This window comes from Molossus molossus, unplaced genomic scaffold (assembly GCF_014108415.1).
Source record: "Molossus molossus isolate mMolMol1 unplaced genomic scaffold, mMolMol1.p scaffold_m16_p_2, whole genome shotgun sequence".
Taxonomy (NCBI): domain Eukaryota; kingdom Metazoa; phylum Chordata; class Mammalia; order Chiroptera; family Molossidae; genus Molossus; species Molossus molossus.
The window spans coordinates 24,244,020-24,262,681 of NW_023425355.1; the positions used below are offsets into that span (position 1 = coordinate 24,244,020).

General features: G+C 34.0%; 1 pseudogene; it reads right to left on the reverse strand.

The window, feature by feature from the left end:
• Positions 1–17,466: 17,466 nt before the first annotated feature.
• LOC118636135 lies at positions 17,467–18,458 on the reverse strand (annotated as a pseudogene).
• Positions 18,459–18,662: the final 204 nt, after the last annotated feature.

The following is an 18,662-nucleotide window of genomic DNA, read 5'->3' on the forward strand; positions in this document are numbered from 1 at the left end:
AGACATGGAAGTGGGGTACAGACTGACAATCCCCAGAAGAGGGGTGGGGGGGAGAGATAAACCATAGAACTCATATGCATGTATGCATGAACAATGGACACGGACAACAAAGCTGGGGACAGGGCGGGGAGGGTGGGGGAAGGGGTATCAGTGGGGGGGGGGAGGAGAAACATCCATAAGAAAAATAAATAAATTAATTAAATTTTAAAAAGTTCTTATCCATGAAAGAAAATAAATAAAATGGTCTCTTTATTAAACTTTCCTAGAAGTTTATTAATTTAAGTGTATCATCTGTTTTCTACTGAGATATATTATAAAGCAACCCTAATTGTTTCAAAATGGATTATTTCTAGATTCTTTCTTATAATTTATTAACATTTGTAGTTTCTACAACCAGCATATATTCTTTTTATAATCATAAAATTAAATAGAAAATGAATTATTAATAAAAATGTGAAATGTCAACTGATATTTATTAAAACATCAAAAAGATAATAAAGAAAAAAATTCATTATTGGGATTGTGAGTGAATAGTCAGAATGATTCTGTAACATGACATTAACTTGTGGGAGAGCTATTTGACAATGACTTATAGAAATCAAAATAACCATACTTTTAGTAAAACTCACTTTGAAACTTTAGTTCAAAAAATAATTTTAATAAAAAATGCACATATATATCATTGTACCTCAGCTATACATTTCGTCTAGAAATAAAGTGGTAACTGTGGTAGATGTAATAGAAGATTATTATTATGTTAATGGTGTAGTGCATTATATTGCCACCAGGAACAACGCATTTAAGAACTGACTAGAAATAGGTAAAAGACTCTACACATTGATGCTAGGTAGAAAAGAAAGTAGAACTTATATTGACATATGCATGCAAAAAAGTAAAATATAAATAGTAGAGTACACATAATCAAAGTCAATCGTTATAACAAAAGAAAATTATAGACCAATACTCTTTATAAATACTGATGCAAAAGATCTTCTAAAAAATTCAAGCAAACTTAATCCAACAGCATATTAAAAAGATGATTCACCATGACCAAGTAGGATTTACCCCAAGAATGCAAGGGTGGCTCAACATAACAAAATCAATGTAAAACACCATATTAATAGAACAAGTGAAAAAGAAAAAAGAAGATAATCTCTATGTTTTATTGAGCTGGACACTTCAAACCTATATAGTTTTGTGAACCAATGTCACCCTAATAAATTTAATTAAAAAAAAAAGATAGATAGAAAGGGTGCATGGGAGAACTCCAAGGTGGTAACATTCTATACCTTGATCTGGATGAGAGCACACAAGTTTTCAGGGTATCATCCTTGTTCACATCCCACACATATTTTATGAATAATTTTTTGCTTCTCAGTTGTCTTATTAAATTATAAAATAATATTCTAAACACACACATACACATGCCAATCCTGCTAAGGATAGGTCACCCATATTTCATATATTCTACTATCAAGGTGCAACAACACCATAGCTTATTACCAAAGTCTACATTAGTATGAAGATTTAGGAAAACTGGTAAAAGTTGTTATAGACCAGCCTTTGTAATCCACTGTTTCTGTTATGTTTGGTGTTATTTATAATAACATTTTGTTAAAATCATATTTTTTAACTTTGGAAATGGTGTTCTATTTTAAATAACAGTCTTATGCAAAGGCCTATTTCAGTAATGTACATTCTATTCTTTGTTCTCCCATTACCATAATTTTAAAATACATTTTAAAATGGTAGAGTAAGGGCATTCTCATCTGTTTTAGGGTTTGTTTTTGTTTTTACCTACTAATACATTCAGATAATCTTGGAAATCACAGAAGTTTTATTATTATTACTTTGATTAAGATTGCAATAAATAATTTATAATTTATAAATAACATATTTACAATGTTACCAACAAGAATCAAGGAATCGCTCGATGTATTAAGATTTCTGGTTATTTCATTCTGTAAAGTTTGCTAACTTTCTTTTTATAGTCCCCATAATTCTTTTGGAAGTTGTTTCAATGTTTTTTCTGTTTGTTTTGTCTTTGTTTTTTAGTTATTTAGAATGTCAAATTTTTAATTACTTGTAGCTGGTTGTTCTGTAATATATGACGTATTTGTTTGCATTTATTTTATGTCTGATAATATTATTGTTTTGTGATTATTTCTCAGATTTTTCATCCATTTTTTTGGTTTTTGCCAAGTATATAATCATATGGTCTGAAGTAAAGATGTAATCACCTTTCCAAAAGAAAAAAATAATCTCAATCAATGCATAAAAGGCATTTGACAAGGTCCAACGCCTTTTCCTGATACAAAACACTCAATAAACTAAGGGCAGAAGTGAACTTCTTTAACATGATAATGGACATTTCTGAAAAACCCACTGTTAATATCATATTCAATGATCAAATACTGAAAGCTTTCTAAATAAGATCATGAAAAAGACAAGAATGCTCACTTTCACCATGTATTAGAACTTCTAGCCAGGGCAATTAGACACTACAAAGAAATAAAAGGCATTCAAATTGGAAAGAAAGAAGTAAAACTATTTCAACTGTAGATTATATAATCCAGAAAATTATGAATCCACAAGGAAGCAGCTAGAGCTAATAAATGAATCAGTAATGTTGCACGATACAAGATGAACACACAGAAATAAGTTATGGTTCTAAACACATACAATGAACAATTGAAAGAGCAATTAAGAAAGTAATCCCGTTTACTATAGCATCTAAAAGAGTGAAAACCTAGGAATAACTTTAAGCAATGAGGTGAAAGACTTGTACAAGAAAAACTACAAATATTGTTAAAAGAAATTAAGGAAAAACTAAACAAATAGAAAGACATTTTATTTTCATGAAAAGAAAGCTTAATATTGGTAATATCAATAATACCCAAAGTGATTTACAGATTCAACACAATCCCTGTCAAAATTCTAACAGCTATTTTGAGAAATGAAAAAGACAATCCTCAAATTCATATGTAATTGCAGTGGCCTTACACAGTCAAAATAATATTGATAAAGATTAATTTAGTCAAAAGATTTATACTTTCTGATATCCAAACTTCCTAAAAGTTAATAGTAATCAAAATGGTGTGGTTTTGGCACAAGGATAGACATAGAGACCAATAGATTAGAATTGAGAGTCTAGAAATAAATTCATAAATCTATGGCAAGTTTTTAAAGGGTTTCAAGTCCATTTAATGGAGAAAGAAAAATACGTAGCAGAATTTTCACTAATACATCGCCTAGAGCAAGAGAAACAAAGGAAAAAATTAGTAAATAAGACTACATCAAAATAAAAAGCTTCTGCATGCAAGAGAAACCAGCATCAAAATGAAAAGGGAACCCATTTTCTAGGAGAACATATTTGCCAATGATACATCGGATAAGGAGTTAATATTTAAAATATTTAGAGTACTTATACAACTCAACAAAAGGAAGGCTAACAATCCAATTAAAAAATGGGCAGACGACCTAAATAGACACTTCTCCAAAGAGGACATACAAATGGCCAGGAGACATATAAAAACATGCTCAACATCACCAATCATCAGAAAGATGTAAATTAAAATGACTATGAGGTATCACCTCACACTTGTCAGAATGGCTGCCATCAACAAATCCTCAAACAAGTGCTGGTAAGGATGTGGAGAATAGGGTACTCTTGTACACTGCTGGTGGGAATGCAGACTGGTGCAACACTTTGGAAAACAATATAGTGTTTCCTCAAGAAATTAAAAATGGAACAGCCATTTGACCCAGTGATTCCACTTCTAGGAATATATCCTAAGAAGCCTAAAACACCAATCAGAAATAATATATGCGCCCCTATGTTCATAGCAATGTTATTTACAATTGCTAAGATCTGGAAACAGCCCAAATATCCATCAGCAGATGAGTGGATAAAAAAGCTGTAGTGCATTTACCCAATGAAATACTATGCAGCTGTAAGAAAGATCTCTTACCCTTCAAGACAACATGGAGGAACCTGGAGAATATTATACTGAGCGAATAAACCAGTTAGAGAAAGACAAGTACCACATGATCTCACTTATTTATGGATTATCATGGACAAAATAAGCTATCAATCAAAATAGATCCAGAGTTATGGAAGTAGGGAACAGACTGACAAACTTCAGAGGAATGGGGGTTAGGAAGAGATAAACCAAAGAACTTATATGCATATATGCACAACCAATGGACACAGACATTAGTTTGGGGAAAACAGGAGGGGGGTCAGAGCAAGTAGGAGGAGTCAGTGGGGGGGACATCTGTAATAGTTTCAACAATAAAAATTGTTTTAAAAGAACAATAGTATCAACAAATAGTGCTTGCATAACCAGATTTCTACATGCAAAATAATTAAGTTGGACCCTTACAGCATACCATATGCAAAAATTGATTCAAAATGGATCAATGACCTAAGTATAATAAGTAAAACCATACATTTTTTTAAAAGAAGAAAACAGAGCTAAATCTTGTTACCTTGAACTTGGCAATAGATTCATAGATATGACCCCCAAAGAAAAAAATAGGTAAGTTGTACATTGTCAAAATGAAAAAATATGCACACCAAAAGACATTATCAAGAAAGGCAGTCTATAGAATGAGAGAAAGTATTTTTGTCCTATGTATGACAATAGTTTAATATGCAGAAAATATTTTTTAAACACTAAAATTTAACAAAATGACACCATTTAGAAAAATGGGCACTTAAATAGGCATTTCTTCCAAGGAGACATTCAAGTGGCTAAGTATATGTAAAGATTCCCAACATTCTTAGTCATTAAAAAAATTTCAATCAAAACCACAATGAGATACCACTCCACCACTTCACACATAATAGAATGTCTATAATAAAGTAAAAGGAAAATAAGTGTTAGTGAGAATGTGGAGAAATTGGAATTCTTGGACATTGCTGGTGAGGATGTAAAATGATGTAGCCACTGTAGGAAACAGTCTGTCAGTTTCTCAAAAAGCTAAACGTAGAATGACAATATAAAATGCCAATTCCACCCCTAGTTATATATCCGTAAGAAATGAAACTAAAGATTTGAATAGAAATTTGTACTTCGATTTTTATTGCACCATTATTCACAGTGGCCAAAATGTGGAAACATCCCTCCCTAGTGTCCATCAACAGATGAATGAATAAACAAAATGGGGTAATATGCATGCAATGGATATTAGTTGGCCTTCAAAGTCAATACAGTTTTGATACATGCTACAACATGGATAAATATTGAAAACATTTAAGAAATAAGTCAGACACACAAAGACACATATCGTGTGATTCCACTTATATGAGATGCCTAAAATAGGCAAATTCATTAGAAAAAGAAAGTAGAGCCCTGGCTAGTTTGGCTCAGCGGTTCAGCATCGGCCTGTGGACCAGAGTCCCGGGTTCAGTTCCCGCTAGGGGCACGTACCACCAAAAAAAAAAAGAAAAAAAAAAAAAGAAAGAAAGTAGATTTGAGGTTAACAGGGACTGGGAGGAGGAGGGAATAGGGAGTTATTTATTAATGGTTTCAGAGTTTTTATTTTGAATTATGAAAAAGCTTTTGAAACAGTGGTGATGGTAGCACAACAGCGTGAGTCTAACTAACGCCACTGAAATGTACACTTAAAACAGTTAAGATGGCATGTTTTATATTATATACATTTTACCAAAATTTAAAAAAAGACAATTGGCAATTTAAAGAGTAATTTTACCAGTTTTTATTGCTATTTCTATTTAAATATTCCTAATTATTTAATTTTTAAATGAACAGACTATTTTTAGCACTTTTAGGTTTACAGAAAAATTGAGCAAAAAGTACAGAGTTCTGCTTACACCTCAACTTCTTCAGTTTCCAATATTATTAACATCTTGCATTAGTGTGGTACATGTCCTACAATTGAGCCAATATTGATACACTGTTTTTAACTAAAGCCCATAGTTGGCTTTAGGGTTCAGTCTTTGTGGTGTATATTCTATGAGTTTTGACAGGAATGCTGAGATAACCATCAGAGTATCCACCACTCTAGTATCATACAGAAGAGTGTTTCACTGCCCTATACTTCCCTTATGGTTCCTCCACCTATCTTTCCCTCCCTTCCCAAATACCTCTGACAAACCCTGATCTTTTTACTGTCTCCATAGTTTTTCCTTTCCCAGAATATCAGGCATGTGAATGAACCACCTTGGAAATGAATTCTCCAGGCCCAGTCAAGCCTTTACATGAATGTAGACACAATGATATCTTGATTGAAACTTTATATGTTATGTAAAACACTGAGCCAAAATGACCCAGTTAACGTCCTTTCAGATTCCTGCCTCACACATACTATTTACATTTTATTATTTTAAGCTGCTAAATTTTGTTATTTTGGTGTAAAATTTTTGTGTAATTGATTTCTGCTCACCTGCAATCACGAAGTCCTGGCACCAATAATGTCTGCTGCCTCTCTCAAACTATGAATCAATATGAGCTGAAGCAGGGATGTAGAATAAACTTTTTTTTTTCTACCAATGAGTAGACTCTCCTTACTCTATCATGGTATCTTTTATGGTTTGGATGGAAGCTTCAGCCTCCTCTCTCTAACTTTTGTCATGTTTACATGGATAAAATGACTAGGAATTGAAATCTATATTAGTTACTGGACTGGAACAGAGCTAGAACTCTGGCTCGGACCCAATTTGCTTAGCTGGATTTCAACACCCTAAACTGGAGTTTGAATCTCAGTTCTACCACTCACTGGTGTATGATCTGAGTTAATTTATATGAACTAGTTTTTCAACTCTAAAAATATGGATAGGTCTTACTTTGCAGAGCTGTTAAGGAAAAAATAAGTTTGTACATGTTAAGTTCTTAGTCTAGTGTGTGGTTAACAAAGGGCACTCACACATTGTTAATTCCTTTTCCTTTTTTGCAGTGTGCTCTAGAGAATGAATCTTTTTTGTGACATTCAGATCTATAACATAGCCACCCATTTGACTCTAAACTTTCACTGCCAAAAGGAAAAAAAAAATCAAGCTATGATATCCTTCCTCCAGACTAAGCTTCCTTGGGTACTAATTTCAAACCATTTAAAATCTAAATTCTGCATTCCCCTTTGAATGTTATGATCTTCAACCAATACTGTACCCTCATGAAAGAGAGTTACCCAAATTCTGGCCTCCTCCACCTTTGTCACTGACCATCCTTGGAGCTTCCAAAATGTGGTCAGTTCTTTCTGTGTTGTTACAGCCTGGGGTTTTAATGAGTTTGATTTAAACAAACAACAAACAAAAAACATTTTTTCTGCTGGCACTACACATGTTGTTTTTTTTCTGACCAGAATCCTTTCCTTTGGGAAATAGCCGGTTCCCCACTCCATATAATTCCAATAGGACTGTCACCGATAAATTTCTGCTTCCATGATCATGGGGTGAGTATATGCCCCAAGGTAGGCTTATCAGACTTTCCTTTCTGAGAATTGGTTTTTGAGTGGTGATAAATGTAAACTAAGGCAAGTGGGCCTAAAATATCAAATGGAAGAAACCTGGAGAGATGGTGTAAAAATAACTAAAACTAAAATATTTAGAACTATGTTGGTTCCTTTTCTCCCTGAGGCTTGGTTTCTCTATTCCTCCTTTGCTTTTGTAAGGGATATAGTATGCATTAATAAATCTCTTTTTCTTTCTTGGTGTCATCAGAGTTATTTGTAATGCTTTCAAAATTTAATCTTGAAAATGTCTCCTATTTAATATATTTATGAAAAAGCCTTAGCAACCATTGTAAAAATCTTGGAAAATATTAATTAGTATAACTGAAATATTGAAAATCACATATTTTTCAACTATCTTAGGAAGATCTACTGCTAACATTTTGTGCTGCAATGTATACTACTTTATTTTATTTAATATCATGTGATAAGAATGTTCTAAGGTATTTCTTTTAATAAATATAATGTTAAAGGTTGCTTATTTTCTATTGTAAACATATGTCATAATTTAGTTTTTTCATTATTGTTGGATATGTAGGATGTTTTCAGTTTTTTTGCTATTATAAATAATGCTTCAATGAAATCTTCACACAAAGATTTGTATTCATTGTAAAGTTTTGTTTTTTGTTTTGTAGAGTTTTAATTGATTTAAAATATCTCTAGAAAGTCTATATTTCTAGTTTCCTTCCATCTATACATGGTCATGTAACCTACTTCTGAGCAGTGAAATTAAGCAGAAAATACTGGGTATGACTTCTGTGAAAGATTTTTAAAAAGGCCAGAGTTCTGCTGATATATACCTTCTTTCCCAAAACAAATGGTGATGACGATGATGATCATGATGATGATATTGATGGACAGATGAAGGGCCTTCCTCTTCTACTTTCACTGTTCTGAAATTATTCTCATTACGCTCTCTTCTGCATGACTTCTCCCCAGCTACCTTCTCTCTCCATGAATAACTCTCCTAGAAGTTCCTGCCTTCATCTCTAGATTACAGAGTCAATGATTTCACTAGTTACATTTTACTTCTCTGTTTTCCATAATAGGAGTTACCTACATTGCATTCTCAATGTCTTAACTCCCAGTCTACATAACAGAAGAAGGAAAGGTTAGAATGTGAAAAGAATCAGCAGAGTTTAGTGGTTCACAGTGAAGGAGACCGAAGTTTGCCACCCTAAAGCTGTCTTTTGGGATATTGATTTTAAACTAGTTATTAAGGAACAAGCCTCAGAAAGAAACTTTAACTTCCCCCCTTTCCTGCCCAAGAGATTCTTTTGGAAAAACCTGCTCTAGGAAAAATATTTTAACATATTTATCTTCACTTAATCTGAATTGAATATGATAGATGAGAGGGCATCAAGCAGGGGCCTGTTTTTTAGGTACTCCCTGTGTCTCACTGTTTTCTGGGACGCCTAGAAAAATTACAAGCCAAATGTGTTCTGCTCTTCCTTAACTACCTGTGGATTCCTCATTCTCACCTTTGAAATCTAAAATTCTTTCCCCTTTTCCTCCTTTGTCCAAAATTGCATATATACCCAAGTTTACCTTACTGTCTTTGAAACTTTCATGCTTATGTAAATTCCCCATGTACCTGCATTAATATGTGATTTTCTTCTGTTAATTTGTATGTTTAGTTGATTGTTAGTCCAGCTATAAGAATTTAGAAGATGGGAGAAAAAGTATTAATTTTTTTAGCTCCCACAATACCATGTTCTCTGGCGGCAATTTGGTTTTATCCTAACTCTATCACCATCACTTTTCTTAATATTTCTGCTTCTTATGTTATCAGAGAAATGTGTGGATGGTCTTTATTGTTATTGGGAGTGGCATTCTTGAGGTACTGATGGAATAAGCATTTCCAGAGGCCGTCATGGGACGATGAGATGTAGTAGAAAGCTTTATTTGCATGGAATTACATCTTTGGGTTTTCAAAGCCTCATTTCCCGCAATCCAGTCCTAGAAGAGGTGCAGTTGGGGATTCAGTAGCTCTCAAAGCAAAGCCAGTGTCCAAAGTTTTTGTTCAATGGTTGAAGTGTGTCCAGTTTAGCTTTAGACTAGTTGAAATCTACTAGTCCATTGTGTGGGGTCCCCATGGCGTCCGGTGGGTGCAGAAACATAAGAGCCCCACAAACCAGGAGCAAGAACATAGGGAGTAAGAGAGAGAACTCCATTGTTGAGGAAATTAAATATCTCAAATTTTCCCATGCTTGAGGTGGCCACACATACTCTGGTCAAGGACCTGTTTCCAGGTATGACTGACAGGTCAGTAACTTTTCTATGCCACCCAGACTTTACTGGGCATGTGTCTATTCTCCCCCATTCCAGTCCCTTCCCCCAGCATCAGTGGGAAATAGAAGTGGGGAGTGTTAAACTGCAGCTTCCTGGCAAAGCTGCACAAATGGGTGCCTATAACATTTGGCCTTCCCTTTGCTCCTTGCCAGTTTTCATAACTAGTAATTACAAAGGTATCATTTAGTTTCCTCATATAAAGAATGGTGAAAACAATAGTAGTCACCGCACAGGGTTGTTACAAGGATTAACAAGTTAATATTGGTAAAGCACACATATTAAGTGCTGCATGAATGTTTGTAGAATCTTACATCCCTTCCTGCCTCAGCTGCTATCCCTACATAAAAACAAACAAAAAAATTGACAAAATTAAAAACCCACAGCACCATTGCATTGAAGGCTAGTGTTTATCCATCAACTACTTGAAATATCTTTTATTCATTTATTTAACAAGCTCTTATTGGTTTGTATTTGCTACATGTAAGACACAGGGAAAATACAAAGAACAAAGATAAATAATATTTAGCTTTAATAGCTTCTTTCCAGGTACCTGGAAAAACTTCAGACTTTAATGGTAAGGCTCATATTCATGAAGATGACAAATCTTTTTGGTGAACATGTATACCTACCTTTACCAGTAGTTAATAAAATTACCTAAATATACAATACAAAAAAATTCTCATTAGCAATGAGTAGTACCTAAAATGTTTATGTCCATTAATTATTTTACTTGTGGAATAGACTAATATGGAAAGTTTATAATTGTCTCCTACATTTAATATTTCTTTATTTATGCTGAGGAAATTATATATTTAAAATAATATCCTTTCAGAACTTCAAAAGTAAATGTGTAAATAAAGAGAGCAAGAAGAAAAATATAAACATGTCATGAGCTTACATCTTTTTTGTGAATGTTTCTCAGACTTAAACAAAATATATAATTAAAAAAACTTCCCAAAAGCACAATTTAAAAATAAATCAGTTTGGAATAATCTAAGTACAATTGATCTGTCTCTTCTTTCATTTCAAACACAGAGTCACAAGATACCTGCTTCCTGCAATCTTTTTTCATCAAACTGACAGATGTAATGGATCACATATTCTGAGTCTCAATGACTTATTTTGTCTTATGTATTGCTTGGGATTTGAAAAAGAAATGTACTTGTAATTACATATACTTACCTTTCATTGTTAGGGCATAACAGGTCAATTGTCAATATTTTTTTGCAGGAAGAAATTGATGAACTCTAAAACCATTTAAGACTACCTTTAAAAAACTATCCCCCCCTTCCATATTTATTTTGTTGGGTTTGTTCTGGCTTCTCATTTGCTTGCAGATTTCTAAATACCAAATTAACATGTGAAAAATCACTGATTAATTGAGAATCTGTAAAGCAACAAAACTGAAGCAATGTTCCTTTGTTGTAGAACAGAGTTAGTCTACCTAGCATCAGCAGAGACAAACACTAAACACTGAGAATTGCAGTGAAGAAAGATTTTTTTATTTTATTTTTCAGTTGCAGTTTACATTCACTATTATTTTGTACTAGTTTTAGGTGTACAGCATAGTGGTTAGACAATCATATATTTTACAAAGTGTTGCCCCTGATATTTCCAGTATTTACCTATTTTATTATGAATGACGCCACCCAGAAGAACAGGAAATTAATGCTCAAAAGCCTGAACTACCAAATCCAGGGTTCACAATGGGATGTTAAGGGTATGGGGTAACAGGTATGCGGAAGGGAAGTGCTGGCAGGTAAGTTTTAATTGAAGGACCTTGAAGCTCTGCCATTTATTGTACAGCCAGATCTTCCTGTACAATGGACCCTCTGCTTTTGAAAGGGTTCTGGTATGCAAGTTTGGTTATGTCTTGGTCCTTTGGTTCTGTGGCATGTGAGGGAGGGTGAGACTTTGGTTCTAGGTGCATCTGGAGGTCAAAGTTCTCTCCTCTGCACATGCTTCAGCTGCATGACTTGTAGTTTTGGTCTATTGTCTCTGAAAGCAACTCAGTATAGCATTTAACAGGATAAGACCATTTTGAGCTGGTTCTATGGTTGCACCTTGACAAGAATAAATCCTTAAAACTCAGCAATACCAAATGCTTTCCCCAATTTACCTTGCTGATAGCAAAGGATATTTATGATAACTTTAGCACATTAATCTCATTCAACATATTTAGCATTCCAGTAATAGTCAAATGTTTCCAGGCACATTGTTTCCAAAATCACAGCAAAAGCTCCTTGGAAAAGTTAATTTAGTTTGTTACATTTTTTATTTTTAAAAAGATGATACATAGTAATAGTAAAAAAAATATCACTGTCCAGGTATTATTTTATATAAGCCCTTATTTTAGATCTCCTTTTCAGAATAGAGACAGTATAATTACAATAAAAATGGAATCCTATTAATAAATTTCTGAAGAGTCAGTGTAACAATAACAAACTAAGGTTTAGTAATAGTAGAAATTAGCTGGGTTAAGCATTTTCTAGTATGAATGCATTTGGCTTAGTAGCAAAATATTTTGGCCTCTTGAAAACATTCAATATTATTACTTTCAGAAATTACAAAAAAAAAAAAAAAGCAGGTTTACAAAAAAATAAAAAGCAGGTTTTCATAAGAAGGAAGCTTGTACCTTTCTTATTTACTTTTTAATTAATTTATGGTAAATGAATAAACATGTAAAGGACCCAATTATTTCATTTTTAAATATTAATCATGCAAGTGTAAGCGTTTGGAAGTTCTAAATACTGGAGGCCAAAACACAAGGTTATTTTCTCAACAGAACTACTAAAAATGCCAATAATTCTCAAATCATCTTTGCAATACTTATATGCATTACGTGAATTTCAAAGTTCAGGCCCTGGGCCAGCAGCACAGGAATCAGCTAGAGACTTGTTAGAAATGCAAATTCTCAGGTCCCATTTCAGCAGAACTGAATCAAAAACTCTGAGAGTGAGGCCCAGAAATCTGTTTTAACACTCCCTGATGCATGCTGAAGTTTGATTGTTGTTCTAGAATGTTACATTTCATTTTCAACAGTTGTAAACTTAACTCATCATGGAATGAGCATTTTATAATTGTTCTATGTATTTTAAAGGCATTAGTTTATTAACGAGGTATATAGAAAAATACAAACTTCAGTTTTAACTGTATAATACAGGAACTTAATTATGTCCATTTTCCTTACCAATTAGACTCTTTCTTCCTCCCTTTGCCTCCTTCCTATAGGCAGATTGATTCAACTTCCCCCATTAAAGCACTCTAATGGCTGCCTATCTCGCTCAAAGTCAAAGCCAACCAATTATAATGGCCCACGACACCTTGCAAACTCTGCTACCCACTCCCCATTTTTTCACTGACTCACCTACTTCTGCACCTGTCCATATTCTATCAGTTTCAGCCACACTAGCCTTCTTAAAGCTCTTCACATTTACCAGACACATACCCATTTTAGAAACTTTGCATCTACTGCTCCTTTTGCCTGTCAACACTCTTTCCTGACATATGTGTGGTTGATTTTATTTTTTCACTTTCTTTTGGTCTTTGCTTAAATGTTATCTTCTTTGCCAGGCCTTCTATGGCCACCCTATCTAAAATTGCAATGTCCTTTATATTCTCTTGTCTCACTTCCCTGCTATAATCTCCTTTTTGGTATTTATATCTATTTTTGAACTATGTTCTATCTGTTTACATTTTCATTGGAAATCTCTCCCCACTGGAATGCAGATTCATGAAAGTCATGATTTCCATCTGTTTTATTCACTGCTGACTTTCAAATGGCTAAATAGTGCTTGACACATAGTTAGTACCCAATAAATATTTGGAAAAAGAAGAAAGGAAGGAAAGAGCAAGAACTTGATTGAGGTTCTGTAATTTTTCAAAGTTATGTTCAACTTGACCCAGCTATATCTTCTAGATAATTTCTAAATTCTCCTTTTGCATAAAGTAGCTGAATGGATAAGAGGACAAAATCCATATATATGCTGTCTACAAGAGACCCACTTCAAATCAAAGACAAACACAGATTGAAGGTGAAGAGATGGAGAAAGTTATTTTATGCAAATGGAAACAATCCCCCACCACCCCCCCAAAAAGCTGCGGTGGCAACACTTCTATCTGAAAAAATAGACTTTAAAACAAAGGCTATAATAAGAGACAAAGAAGGACTTATTATAATATTAAAGATCTTAATACAACAAGAGGATATAACCCTTGTAAACACGTATTTACTCAGCATAGGAGCACCTAAGTATATAAAGCAAATATTGATGGCATAAAGAAAGAGATCTACAGTAATATAGTCATAGTAAGGGATGTTAACATCCCATTGAAATTAATGGATAAATATTCCAGACAGAAAATCAACAAGGAAACAGCTGCCTTAAATGACACATTATACCAGATGGTTCTAATTGATATCTTCAGAGCTTTTCATCCCCAAACAACAGGATCTACATTCTTTTCAAATGCACATAAAATATTTTTCAGGATAGACCACATGTTAGGCCCCCAAACAAGTCTCAATAAATTTAAGTAGATTGAAATGATATCAAGTATCTTCTTCAACCACAATGGTATGAAACTAGAAATCAATTACATAGGGAAAAGACATAAAACACATGTGCACACCCCCCCCCACTAAAAACCACACAAATGAAGCCTAAATAATATGCTACTAAACTATAAATGAATTAATAATAAGATTAAGGAAAATCAAATACCTTGAGACAAACGAAAATAAGACACAATGACCCTAAATCTATAGAACATAGCAAAAAGCACTCCTAAAAGGAAAATTCATAGCAATACAAGCCTACCTCAAGAAACAAGAAACATTTCAAATAAATGACATAAAATTACACCTAAAGAAACTAGAAAAATAACAATAAACAAGGCCAAAACTAAGTAGAAGAATGGAAAATAAGATTAGATTATAAATAAGCAAAATAGCCAAGAAAAAAACAAAACAAATGATCAACAAATCCAAGAGGTAGTGCTTTGAAAAGATACATAAAATTGATAACCAGACTAATACAAAATATAAGAGAAGATCCAAATGCGTAAAATCAGAAATGAAAGAAGAGAAGTGACAACTGATATCACAGATATACAAAGGATTATAAAAAAAATACTACAAACAATTTTATGTAAAAAATTGGACAATCTGGAAGAAATGCATAAATTCCTAGAAACACAATCTTTCAAGACTGAATTAAGAAGAAACAAAATCTGATTACTATCAATAAAAATGAATCAGTAATCAAAAACTTTCAACAATCATAAGTCCTGGACCAGATGACTTCACAGGTGAGTTTTATCAAACATTCAAAGAAGAATTAACACCTATCCTTCTCAATCTATTCAAGAGGGGAGAAGGCTCCCAAGTTCATTTTATGATGCTACCACTATCATTATTTCAAAATTGACAAAGATATTACAAAAAAAATTATAAGCCAAACTTTCTGATGAACATAAATACAAAAATTCTCAACAAATGTTAGCAAATTGAATTCAGCAATATATGAAAAAGATCATACACTATGATCAAGTGAGATTTATTCATAGCTATTAGCAATATACCAACAAACAATAAGTGTTGTCGAGGATGGGGAGAAAAGGAAGGCCTTGTGCACTTATTGCCAATTTTTGCAGGCACTATGGAAAACAGTATGGAGGTTCCTCAAAAAAATTAAAAATGGATCTACGTTATGACCTAGCAATTACACTTCTGAGTATATATCCGAAAAAATTCAAAACATTAATTCAGAAACATATATGCTCCCTTATGTTCATTGCAGCATTATTTACAATAGCCAAGATATGGTAGCAATATAAGTGCCTATCAACAGACAATTAGATGAAGAAGTTGTAATACTTCTTCATCCAATGGACCTAGAGGGTATTATGTTAAATAAAATAAGTCATACAGAGAAAGGCAAGTACCATATGATTTTACTTATATGTGGAATCTAAGAACAAAATAAACAAACAAAATAGAAATAGACTCACAGATACAGAGAACAAATCAATGGGTGACAGACGGGAGAGTTTGGAAGCTGGATGAAGAAGATGAAGGAATTAAGAAGTACAAATTGGTACTTAAAAAGTTGTTATGGTGATACAAATTACAGCATAAGGAATAGAGTTAATAATATTATAATAACTATGTATGAAGTGAGGAGGGTACTAAAATCATAGCATGGATTACTTTGTAAATTACTTTGTCTACCCACTATGTTGTACACCTAAAATTATTATAAAATAACATTGAATGTTAACTGTAATTGCAAAAAAAAAATTTTTTCCTAAACATCTCAAATACATAGTTATAGTGACCTTTACTTTTAAACTATAAAGTCGTTTCTTTTTCATTCTCCTACAGTCTTGAACTCTGTTCTTATATCTCAACTGAAACTGAATGTCATCTTGTCAATAGTAAGATCAGGATCTATCCTTTTTTTGTTTGCCTTCTCCCAGGATAAGTTTTTCCATCCTTTTATTTTCAATCGGGCTCTATCATTTTGTTTGATGTATAGTTTTTGTATAAAAATTGAGTTGTTTTATCTTTCAGATAAAATCAGAAATTATTTAATTTTTAAATTTAGCCAATTTGTATTTAGTGATATAACAGATATGTTTATATCTTATTTGTTTTTTAATTCTTGAACAATGTATCAGATTGCTTTGCTTTATTTTTATTTATTGATAACATGATACTTTGAAAAGTTTACATTTTTGTTCAAGTAAAAGTAATTTTATCTATCATGACTTTATGTAATACTTTGGTCCTCTAGTTCTTCAAATTGTATCTGTTACTTTCATACTGGAAGCAATGATAAAATTAGTATATCTTCTTTTCCTCCTGATTTCCTCTTTATTCTCTCACTAATATATTTTAATCAGTAAAATTATTATTTTTTAGCATTTTTCTTTTATAGTGTTTGATAGGCTTATTTGACTATTGGTGACATATCAAGGGGGAACAGTGAGAGTGGCCCATGTTAAGCATAGCAATACGGGGGTATATTGTCTATAAGAAATTTAAAAACAATAACACAACTGACAATATATCTGCTTTTTATTATTGCCATGCACCAGAAATTCTAATCTATGTCAATAATAAAATACTCTTTTCTGCAGAGATGTACATGGGCCACTCCTACTATTCACCCCTCACTCCTTTGTGCACCACTTTCTTCTATTGCAGCCTTTTTAATTTGTATTTTTTTTTATCATTTAATTTGTTTGCTTCTTCTTTATTTGAATCTTGGTCAATGTCATATAGGTCTAAAAGTCACATTGTTAAATAATTATTTCAAATCTGATCAGGATTGAGGCCCCAATCCAGAGCTCAAAACCAGAAGCAGAAAGGAATAGGGGTGGTGGACTGAGGGGTATTCCTCCAACATCACCAAAACCCAGAAAACTAGGATCCTAAGCTCCTTCATGGGACAACCAGGGTGTGGGCCTTTCTGCTAATCCTCAGGTGTCTCTGGCTGCACCACGCAAGAACAGGCCCAAGCAAAGGGCTGATGGGAATAGCCAGTTGAGCCCAGACAGAGGCAAAAATAATTAGAAGGACAGGCACTCTCCAGCTGTAGATAGGATCACAAAGTGCAGCTAGGGCAGGTGAAGCCATATTGCAGCAATGCCAAATGCCTCTCCAGGGGTTCTACTCTGTCAGGCCAGGGCAGGAGCTCACACATTGTGGGTCCTCCTGGTGGGTTGAGGTTCCTAGCCCACCAGCTTGGACTTGAGGCACTCCTTGTAGGCAAGCATGTTTCCAGGACACTTGGTGATTGTCCCAAATTTCTTGTGCCACCTGCTGACAAGTCTGCAATCACTGCTAATCAGTATCATACCACGCTCAAACTCATTGATGGTGTCTACCAGGGCATCAATGGTCTCAATATCCAGATGATTGGTGGGATTGTCCAGGAAGAGCATGTGGGGGTTCTGCCAGGCCAGCCTGGCCAGCTAGTCCAGATATACTTGGCACTTCTTCCCATCAGACAGGCTCCAGATCAGGCTCACCTGCTATTTCCCAGTGAGACCATATGCCCAATAATATTTCTAATTTCTTCCTTCTCCTTGATCTTGGGTAGCTCTTCATCATGTACTCCAAAGGGGAGAGGTCTAAGTCAAAGGGCTTTTGTAAATTCTGATGATTTTGATATGAGAGTACTTTCAGATCATCCCATCTGTGGGTAGTACCTCTCCTACTAACAGCTTTAGAAGAGATTACTTCTCAGCTCCATTGGGCTCTACCAGAGCCACTCATGTGTCAAGATTGATACCAAATTCTAGATTATGGTAGATGCAAGGCCCATCTGTTATATACTTGAAGCTGTCATTCTTCACCATAATGATGGTGGAGGGATCTTACCACAAGGTGGGAAGTAAAATGATAATGTTTTGTCACTTAGGACCCTCTTTGTTAGTCCTGATGCTATCATTTTCTGTAGCACTTTCTTGCTCTGGGCCTGCTGGGACAGCTTAGCACTGTCATGATCGAACCTAGCAATGTAGTTCTTCATGTGTGTGATCTAATCTTTCTCTCACTGAAATCTCTTCTTCTTGTTCTCCTCCAGCTCCAGCTGTGTCTTCACATACTCATCATAATTACCCATACAATATCTCAGTTTATTGTCATGCATGTGAATGATGTTGGTACAGACACCATTCAGAAGTGATAGAATTTAAGTAAAAGAATCAGGACACTAAAGAAAGAAAGTAGAGGCAGGAGGCAGAACAGGTTTACTGGTTGCCTTATTTTTAACAGCTGGGAGTCAATATCATTTAAAAATAAAATGAAAAGGAAGGAAGAGCCCAAGGAACAGCTGTTGTGATAGAGGCTGAGTGACAAGGCTCAGCTCCTGAAAGAACAGTTTCTT